Below are 11640 nucleotides of genomic sequence, written 5' to 3'. Positions count from 1 at the left end.
AGGAAAAGGAAAAGAAAGAAAAGGAAAAGGAAAAGAAAGAGAAAGAAAAGGAAAGAAATAAAAACACAACAACAAAAAGTTAAATACAGTGAACTACGTTTGACTTGATCCCGAAAGGGTACGTAGGCAGCCTTATTCCGAGGTTCAGTCATACCAAAATAGAAATCCAAAAAAATCCCCAAGCAAGAAACTGGGGCAGAAGTTGTGATTTTTGTGAAAAATGGATTTCGAAAGTTGTAATTTAAACCCATTCGAATTGTTTTGAGCCTTCTATACTTTTCTTTCTAACCCAATCCAAAAGCCTACATTACGGTCCAAAGAAAGACCTTTTGATCAATTTCTAAGAAATGCCAGGTCGAGTAGGTGACGGTAATTCGTATCAGTGGTGACACTATGGTTCAAGCAAGTAAGAACGAAAGTAAAATGAGAGAGTCTTATTGGTAAAAACCTTCACGGGCACCGTAAGGCGACGGGAGCTGAGAGAAAATAAATGAGAGAGTCTTATTGGTGAAAACCCTCGCGGGCACCTTGAGGCGAAAGCAAGTTGGAAAATGTTTGAATGGCAAAAGGTATGTGGGTGGAAAAATGTTTCGAGGTACCGTAGCAAAGCAAAGTTAAGATCTGGGTAATCCAAACAAGTGATGGACGTTTTGGGGCAACAAAGTATGGCGATTGAAAGCCGGTTATTTGGACAGATTGGGCCGATCAATTCAAAATGCATGTCATGACCATTGGTACCAGCTGTCTCGCTCAGATAAGTTTCTTTTCCTTCTCTTTTTGAAATAACCATCTGGTTTTGGATTCTTCTTATCCTTGACTCAAAAATCATCGCATTTCATTTTCTTGTGAGGGTTTTATCTAGTTGAGATGTTTCAGTACTAGTCTTGGTCAATGCAAGCAGAAAGGACTTCAAAGCTCACTACCGGTTTCTAGAATTGTAAAGAACAACGTGGTCAGAGCATGTCAAAAAATAACTTGATGTCAGGTGGAACACAGGGAATTAACGGAAGTTTCATCGGTGAAATGATTGGGGAATGTCTGGAAAGGCAAAAGCTTAAACAAAAGGTCAGAAACTGAAATAACAGCATGTACGTAAAACATTTAGGTCGCCGGATGTTGGGAAATTTAAAAGTTGGTCAGAAAGTCAAGCGGTTCAGGGACAGTGCGTGGAAGGCAATCAACACAAAGCAAGGCAGTGGAAGGATTTGTCAGCAAGAAGGCCATTAACTAACCACCATTTTAAACTGACGAAATTTTCTTTGATTGTAACAGGGGCAGAAAGTTAGCCGTTGAAAAGGAATTCTCCAAGAAGAAAACAAGCAGTAATTAGGTTTGATCGCAAAGTGCGGTTTGATTAAATACGAGATAATCTTGAAGTGCATAAGGGGAATGGAATTTGATTGCAAAGTTGGCATGATTAGAATAAGTGCAAGTTGTCAGGACCTTCCTGGATAATAGAGGAGTAGTTTCAATTTTAGGTTCAAAAGTCAGGAGTCCGCCTGGAGAATAGAGACATACAATTTAATTTTAGCAATCAGGAGCCCGCCTGGATAATAGAGGAGTAGTTTCAATTTTAGGTTCAAAGTCAGGAGCCCGCCTGGAAAATGGAGGTGTTAAATATTTTTAGCAGTCGAAATCAGGAGCCCGCCTGGAGAACAGAGGTGATATAATTCAATTTTAGTTTTCAATCAATCTCTTTGTTTATTTGGAAGACAGGAGCCCGCCTGAAGAATAGAGGCATGCGATTCAAGTTTCGGAGGTCAGGGAATCCGCTTGGAGAATAGAGTTCAAGTTTCAGAAGTCAGGAGCCCGCCTGTATAACAGAGGAATACATACAGTTCAAGTTTCAGAAGTCAGGAGCCTTCCTGTATAACAGAGGAATACATACAGTTCAAGTTTTAGAAGTTGGGAGTCCGCCTAAGGGAATAGCAATATGGATTTTATCGAGAAAGAACAAGACAACAAGGCAACAAGGAAGTACAAGAGCAAGTTTGAAGAATTTAGATAGGATTTTTATAATTCATAGAGCATAGTTAATTTAACTTCTTTTATCTTTGACATGGTGTAATAAGGGAGGTCAGCAAGCAGTAACGGCAGCAGTAACAACAGCAAGCGTAGTACAATCACAGTTCCTGGTAGTCCCAGCTACCAGACATTCCCGAACTACATTGACCTGATTCCTATTTAGCCCAGGATATGTAGGCAACCTCCGAAGCAGGATGCGGTCAAACTTTTCCAAAATGCTTCACACGGAATTTTCAAACGGGCAAAAATCGCTCGTATTTGCTCACTTATCTTTGCCCGAAAACCCTTCGTGTTTCTGAGTAAAGAGGGGCAGCTGTGAGCACGTGATTTTTGCCCTAAAATATGATTATTCCCAAAATCCCAAACAAAATAATTTTCCTTTATTTTTTTTTTACTTTTTTTACAATTTTTGTGCAATTTTGGCGTCATTTTCTGATAATTGTTGCATTCTATTTGCGCATGTTAATTCCATAAAGTACAAAAATATGCATTTTTGCGTTTAGGTTTTAGTATCAATTAAGGGTTAATTGTTTTAAAAAAACAAAACATGAAAATCACAAAAATTAGTTACTTTCACATTTTAATGATTTTGACTTGAATTTGTCATGAAATAGCTTTTGAACAATTTTAGTAATTAATTAGTTGAATGTTTGGAAATAGCTAGGATTTCATGTTAGTTTTACATTTCCATAAAAATTAGAAAAATTATAAAAAATTGTAAAAGTGGGAAAAGAAAACAAAAAGGAAATAAGAATAGAAATTGGGTCTTAATAAAAGACCCAAATTTGGGCCAAATCAGAGGATTTGTTCAGGCCCAAACGTCTCAACCCGTTGTAAATCAGCCCCAGCCCAAGTCCCCAACCCGGTCCGTCCCCCTTCTAATCGAAACGACGTCGTTTCGTGGACTCCAAATCAGGACCACTGGATCTCATCAATCCAACGGTCCGGAACTAACGAGGTTCTTAATATAAAAGGGTCCGAAACTCTCCCCCTACCCCCATTTGCCTCATCGTCCTTACCCTACCCCTCCTCCACAAACCCTAATCCGCGCCGCCATCAAACCCCTCGCCGGCAGTGAACACAACCTACGCCGTTCACTCCGAGATTAACACCACAGATCCCCCTCACTCTCCTCTGTCCATTGCACCCACTGGTTCACCTCGAACAAGGCCGAAACTCGTCGAATCTTAGTTTGAAGTTTTCCGGCCAAGTGACAAGTTCATCCAAATCAGTCCAAAATCACACCACACAACCCCCGGCCCTTCCTCAACACTAATCCATGGTTGTTTTCCTTCAAATCACTGTGAAACGGCCCGAATATTAGATCTAAGAATTTCTGGCCAAACCTTAAAATCAAATCCTTTTGATTTCGAACCGTAGTATCCTTAACCATGTGTTCTCTTGCAAGAACACATGGTTAGGGGTGTTACGCGTCAAAAATCTGAAAGGATTCAAACGTTTCTGATTGGCCGGAGTCCCTTGTGCCTCTGTGAGTTTTACTGCTTCCTTTTACTCGCATGTTTGAAGTGTTATTTACAGTTGTTGTTTCGTTAATTTTTCTGTTAATTTTATGATTTATTCGTATTAGTTTAAGTTCTGCCAATGGTTGATTAGTTCTGAATTGATTTTGTTTGAATGATTATGAGTTTACGGATTAAGAATTAGCTTTAGTTCATTTAATGTTGTTCATGTTAGTTTAAGTTTAGTTTGATATCATTTAGTTTGATTGAATTTATATAATTAAACATTTGGTTTTGGTTAGTTGATTAATTGTTTTCTGAGTGCTAGTTAATCATTCCCAGTTAGTTTTAGATTGGGTTAGGGTATTGGTTATAGCTGTTAAGGATGAGGGTAGGTTCAGTAACTTTGAGGGGCTTTCAGGGGTAATCTGGGTATGGAAAAGGGTAGTTCTGATAGGAATAGTAATATCAAGGTATATGGAAGGGCAGTATAGGTATTGTATGGGTAGAGGAATACCCTAGGGCCTTCTAGAATGGGGAACAAGTGTAGATTTTAATAATTATAATGAATTTACTTGTTTAGCAAGTTAAGAATAGAGGGACCAAACTGAAAATAGGGAGGGGACTGATTAGAAAATCAGAATCTGATTTACTCTCTTTGGGGTTGCCTATAAAAGGGCATGAAATGCCTTGGAAAAGGGGGTTCTTCTTCTTCTGCCTTCAGCTCTAAGCTTAAAACCCTCCACCAAAGACCCTTCTTCCTGTTTTCAATTTCAGCTGGCACTTTAATTCCAAGTTTATTCAGAAAACAAAAGATCAAAAGATGGAGAAATCCGAAACAATTTCACAGTTTCATTACTAATTTTGGATTTCAGTTTGGGTTTTGGTTTTAGCATTATCATAGAGGTGCTTAGGTTCAGCTGAAAAGGTTAGGAGTGCATTTGAAGTTGTGTTTGAGTTGATCTGTGGAGTCTGCCCATATTTCTGGTTTTCAAAGCAATCTGCCTGTATTTCTGTGGTGTAATATTGCTGAGTTTGTTGTTGTTGCTGTTCAAAGTAGCTGACTTCTCTCCTTTTCTCTATTTACATTCCAATTTCCAGGTATGTTCCCCTGAACCTCACTGATGTATGCTTGTTGAAGTTGAAATGAAATGTTCAAGGGGCTTGTTATTCAACTGAGAACAGTTTGTATCTTGACTGATATTAATAGTGTAGTTTCCTGTTATATAATTGGCAGTTTGTAGCTTGTTCAGCGAGGTTGATTACATGTTAAAAGTTGCGTAATGTTGAACTGTTGAATTGGACAATTGAAATAGCGTTGAGCATATGTGGTCTAATTTGAAAATTTGTGTGAATTCAATATCAATCAGTAGCAATTGGATCTATGTAAATGATATGTGAATTCAGGAGTAAGTCTGGTGACATTCAGCCTGTTTACTAGTAATTTTGTCATTGGTCGTGATAGTGTGATAAAAGGTCTACTTTTGATTAAAGTTTTCTGAAATCGTTTGGTAGGCAAAACATAGTTATTGTTGGGTGATTGGTATCGAAACTAGTTAAAAATCATGAAACAAGATTCATTCATAATTGGTTTGGTTCATTAGAGTAGCAGGTCTTGATAAGTAATTAGTAGGACAAATTGATTTAGTGATTTCGGAATTCACGGCTATCAGCTAAATGAGGGTACGCATTGTCATTATAGTAGTTCGTTGATATTATATCAAATGTGACATTGGAATTGTACCCATATTCATTGGGCTAATTGGGCTGTATCAACGTCGTGAGGCAGGCCCATTTTATTTAAATTTGGTTTTTTAGTTTACTGCAATGTAATTCAAATTCCGAATTTGTTAGTCTTTTAAAGACACATAAATAAGTAGTAAATCATAGTTACTTCGGGATTGCTACTAGCCTCGCCCGAATAAAATCACATACGCAGGCTGTCAACAATTGATTATTAAAAATGTTTAGAATTTGGGAGGGCCATTTAGCGAACTTCACGGCCTTCCCCAAAATAATGTTACATCAGAATCTTTAGGCGCAGTATTAATTAAATTACCTTCTTAAACTCGGGTGCGCATTGATGCGACCCAAATCCAAATCTCGACAAAGTCAAAATGTGTTGACAATCACGGGTGCATTGATTGTGACGTGGTTCGAAACGCGTTTTCACGACGTCGTAATTCTTATAAAATGAATGATGATAGAAAGGAGGTTCACAAATTGAGACGAGCCTCACCGCACAAAAAATAAATAAATGTGGGGCCCTCAATAAATAATTATCGAAAATAATTAGAATTTGGGATGGCCGTTTAGCGAACTTCATGGTTTTTCCCCAAAATAATACTACGTTAGCATCTTTAGGCACGATTTAATTAAATTACCTTCTTAAATTCGGGTGCACATTGATGCGACCCAAATCCAAATCTCGATGAAGTCGAAATGTGTCAACAATCACGGGCGCATTGATTGCGACGAGGTTCGAAACGCGTTTTCATGACATCGTAATTCTTATAAAATAAATAATGATAAAAAGCGGTTTACGAATAAAAGGCACATAAGCTAGCATGTATTAGAATAAGATAAAATCAAATACAACAGTTAAGCGATCGTGCTAGAACCACGGAACCCGGGAATGCCTAACACCTTCTCTCGGGTTAACAGAATTCCCTACTCGGATTTCTGGTTTGCGGACTGTAACAGAGTTATATTCTTCTTCGGTTCGGGATTCAACCGGTGACTTGGGACACCATTAATCTCCCAAGTGGCGACTCTGAATAATTAATAATTAAATTCCGTTCCGATTGTCCTTTAAATGGAAAAACTCCTTTACGCCCTTACCGGTGTAGGTAGAAAAAGGAGGTGTGACACATTCTCTCGAACTACTCTAACTGATAATCTTTGCATCTCTGAATTACCCCACCAAAGTTTCGTTATTTCTAACCCCACTTTTAAATTCTAGTAATGAATCTCTTCAATTACCCAAAAGTGGTGTTGTTCAACAACAATCTAACCTAGTATTCTTTCTCAACCAATACAAGGCGATTAGACACGATTAATTAAGGGTCCATTCAATTAATCATCATACAAAACATAGTTGAACAATCATATAGTAAACCCGGCTCGATTATAACAAAACTGGGTCAAAACTTCATCTAACAATTGGTTCCATCAACCCTAGATTAAATGTTTAGCTACTCATGGTAAAATAAGATAAAATCATTCATAATTCACAAAATAATGATAACAAGAAGAGGAATGAAAAACTCTAATGGTGTCTTGATCTTCTCACACTTGTTCTGCCTTCAATTGAGTCTAAAAACAAGCTTAACCTTGACTTGGGAGAGTTTGTTGAGTTTATATAGGGTTAGGATAAGTTTCCCACACTTTACACTTTAGCCCTTAAACTTTCTTAGCCTTCTCCAGATCGACCGCAGTCGCGGGCCAACCGTGGTAATTTTAGACTTTCTTCTTTCACCGCATTCCAGCCGCGGCCTTACCGCGGTCGCGGTGGACTGTTGCCCAGTTTTTCTTCGCCTTTTCTTGCTTGTTTTCATCCGGGCTCTTCTCGATTGGCCTTGTATTTATATATTTGACCCCAAAACACGCTATATCCTCCTCCTAACTCGGAGTAGTTCTTGCAAAGCATAAAAACCTCAATTAGAGCATTTTGTTATCATTTAGCACTTAAGACACCAATAAAGTATAGTGAACTTCGAGCTTTAATAGCATATACATCGCATAATATAGGCTACCATCATATTCTCCAGAGAAGAATTACTCAAGAAAGACATTGGATGTAGAATAAAAGATTCTAAAGACAAAAGACCAAATAGTTTTACTGTTTTTCTTTTACTTCCTATGAAAAATTGAATAAATTTTGCTCACATAACTCGAGTTTTAAATAATATAGTACATTTATTTACATAAGAAATATATAGATGTTTCATTTTTTCCTTAGCCATGATTTAATGGAAAATCATACTAAAAAATAAAATATGATTATAGTTAACACCTATATATTTCTTATGTTGAAATGGATGTGGCACCCTCTGCTTTCAGATACTATTTACATTTACCATTTGTTATACTATTCGGTAAAATTTACTCCTACCATTATATTATTCGGCTAATTTATTTCTACCATCAACAAACATTTAAAAATTACCCCTCAGTCCATCAGATGACCCAGAATCTCCCAAATTATTTTAATTAAATCATTTAATTAGCCAAATATCTGAAGCGAACTACACATGCAATATGACAACTTCAATTATTTAAAGTTGACATATTGCTTGTGTTGTTCGAACTTTAAGTCTTATAGGTCAAACAAAGATTTCTCTATAGGGGTAAGCAATTCAAGAGGAAAATTGCTCTGACTTCTCTCTAACCCTATAGAGAGAGAACCAACCAAATCACAGAAAATCCACAAAAAATCAAAACAAATCTCATCCATACACATCAATCAACAACAGCCACATCTATGCAATCTCTACAGCAAATCTATACAAAGCAATCAAAGACATTGCAACTCAAACACAGATCATGATGAAGAACAGCACCACAACCAAGGAAGAAAAGGATCTCATTTCACAGAGTGCACACAAACCATTTATGGAAACAAACTACAGAGATACAGTAACCAACAAACAAACTTTTACTTACATGGACTTTGATTATACACTTTTTAGTACACTTATCCTAGAAGAAGAAAACGATAGCCCATCAAATCACCCGAACTTCATACCATCACAGTTGAGGATAAAACTAGACTTTACCAATCCTGGAAACAATCCATAATTATTAAACTACTGGGGAAACGTATGGGGTACAACTTACTGCGCACCAAAATCCGAAAAACTTGGAACTCATCTGAACCCCTTAACTTAATAGACTTGGGCAACGATTACTACCTTATAAAGATCTCTTCCATAGATCACTGCCTAAGAATCATCAACCATAAACCTTGGTTTATTGGATCACAGTACCTTATAGTCAGGAAATAGACACCAAAATTCAACCCAGACGCAAACCACATCAATTTTTCCTCCATCTGGATACGACTTCAATAACTACCCACAGAATATTATGACCTTGAAATGCTAAAAAAATAGGCCAAATGATAGGAAACGTTTTGAAGATTGATAGCTGCACAACCAACACAATCAGGGGACGGTATGCAAGGCTATGTATACTGGCGAAACCACTATCAAAAAATGTCATGATTGAAAAACATCTACGGGATATTCACTACAAAGACACCAACCTACTATGCACAATATAGAGATACCTGGGACACAACCTATATCAATGCCCAAACAAGGCAGCAACTTCCGCAACGACTAAGGAAAGCGACGAACCAGAAAGACCACTTGAACGCTAGAAGACGGTATCATACTCCAACAAAAGGTACACTACTCCAACTTCACTCCCAACAATTATAGAAAAAGAAAAAGAAAAATTAGAAAAAGAAGAAAAAAAAACAAAAATAACATTAACAGAAAAAAAAGATTAAGAAAGTCAAAAAACAAATACTGTTGAAAGAATGGATGGGGAAAAAAAGGAAATTGATTGAGGAAATGACACTTACATCATGACTCCTACTACCTCAATACCTAAAAATACCTCCACACCTACAAGCACCCCAAACTTGGGGACAAAGGCATTTGTTCCCTATTCTACCTCTAAAATATCTCAAGAGTCAACTATCCTTCCACAAAAAAATCAATTCACAATCCTTAGCCAACTAGACTTGGAACATAAACTGCCAAAACAGAAGAAAGAGAAAACTGACATAAAAATCATATCACCAACACCTTCATCTGCCGGCTACAATCAAATCCAAAAAAATTACCTATTTCTATTTTCAGCCCAAACTCCTAACTACCCACCACTTGTACCACAGACAAAAGCAATCTTTTCTGCTAATACTTCTACTACGGCCTGAAAGATACTGACTGCAGCAAACAACAATAATACCAAAAAAGGAACACCCAAAAGTACTCAAGGACAAAAACAAAATGGTTTACATTTTTACCCAATCTGGGAAGCGGCATACTTCTTCTTCTGTGCCCGTCTGATTCGGTGCTGTCTTCCCACTTCACTAAGAAAACCACATGCAGCAACAATAACCCACACGTTCATATTAAAAAAGACAACACCCCTAATACCCCTCCAAAAAAGACTACTTACATGAAATCATATCAACCTATGAAGCCTACTCCCTCCCTACTACCCACCCTCACCCTCTCACTGACGGCCAAGAGCTCTCACATCCATCACTCACCCAATACCCTCCCATCAGTCACCTTACCCACCCATAAGCCCAAGCAACCCCCCCCCCCCATTCTAACTGGCCAATTTATCTCCTTCCGGTCACTCCCTCCCCAAGCACCAGTCTCCATTTCACCTCAACCACAACATGTATTAACAATACCATCAACGTCCCCACTAGCGCTATCACCACCAGTACCTACCGCATATGAGGGAGATCCACCAATACCCTCTATATCAATACAATCACTTCCAAGCACACTACTACTTCCAAACAACAATAGTCCCAATAATGCCAGTTCCTATACTACATCACCCACCACCGACCCATTTGTTGGATGTAGTGGGACTACAACAATATATCATAAAGAACATCCAAGACCTCGTCGACCAGCTACAGGATTGGGGACCCACACAGCAGTGCGAATAGAAACATTGCAGAACATGGAGATGTTACCATTGGAGATGGTAAACCACCTCATAAAAGCCACTCAACGACAGTAACAAATGTAGCGGACCTACCAGCAACCATAGGCACATCAATAATCGCAGGTTTAGATCCATATAGAAGCCCAAGCAGAGCAACAAATTCCTACACCCCCCACCAAACACTTGGTTGCTCTCATCACCAGACACAGAGGAGTTACAGCTACCTGCAAACCTGGACATCGCAGTGGAGGCACCATTAGTGGAGGCAGTAACAATTGAGATACCAACACCGCCATTTTCCCCTTTGAATTCGGAGGCAGACATAATCAACCTAATGAACAACCAAGGAGTGCAGTCACCAAACATCCTAGATCAAATGTTGCAACACATCACTCTATGGGAATAAATGTCGATAACACTTCACAAAAATAGAGAAAAATGATATTTCATCATAATTCAAAAAAATATGCTTCGCATAACATTGAACATCCGTACCTAACCCTTCTTGATTCCCCATAAATATGCAGTTCTGATTCTCCCCAGGAAGACTTACCATTGTCGACACCCAATGGGGAGGATCACCCGCTAGTTGCACACCTGCACATGTCACTGGCCCCCGGTGGGAGCTCACGTATAATAAATGAAACCAAAATGAGGATACTCCTTTGGAACTACAGAGGCTGCAACAACCAAGAATTCAGGTGCAACTTCAAAGACCTTATGTATTGGAAAAATCCCTCTATCATCTGCCTCATTAAAACACGCATGCAAAGCCACTATGATCTCATGGAATTTATTGGTTTTACGGATCTCTTTGAAATTAGCGCAGATGGCTACTCTAGTGGAGCTGTCCTTATATGGAAGTATAAAGAATTTGAGATGGACCTAGTAGTTGTGATAGACCGGGAAATCTATGCAAATATATAGGTCAATAGCAATTCAAAACCTTGGCTGCTCTCCTTGGTTTATGCCAGCATCTTGCTAGCAAATAAAAAAAAATTACGAAATAATCTGGAAATTGTAGCAAAACATAATACCTACCCGTGGGTACTATGTGGAGACTTTAATGAAGTCACATCTGCCTACGAAAAGTTTGGAGGAAGGCCCATAAACAGTAGCAGAAGTACTGTTTTTCTTAACTGTCTTGACAACATTGATATAATTGACTTGGGCTTTGTGGGCCCATGTTTCACAGACAAATTTGAAGGAAATGAAGGCAACACCAAATTTATGAGCAATTAGACAGATTCCTTGGGATTCTAACTGGGTAGAATAATTCCTTTATACGATTGTCACACACTTACCCCATACACATTCGGATCACTGCCCACTAATGCTCAGTCTGACAAAAACTATTAATAAACCTACACCTGTTTTCTGCTTTGAAACAATGTGACTCAATCACCCACTTTTCCTAAACATTGTTAGACAATACTGGAACAACAATACAAAT

This window comes from Nicotiana tabacum, chromosome 5 (assembly GCF_000715075.1).
Source record: "Nicotiana tabacum cultivar K326 chromosome 5, ASM71507v2, whole genome shotgun sequence".
Lineage (NCBI taxonomy): Eukaryota > Viridiplantae > Streptophyta > Magnoliopsida > Solanales > Solanaceae > Nicotiana > Nicotiana tabacum.
The sequence above is the reverse complement of the archived record's forward strand: the minus strand, read 5'-3'. Positions refer to the sequence as shown.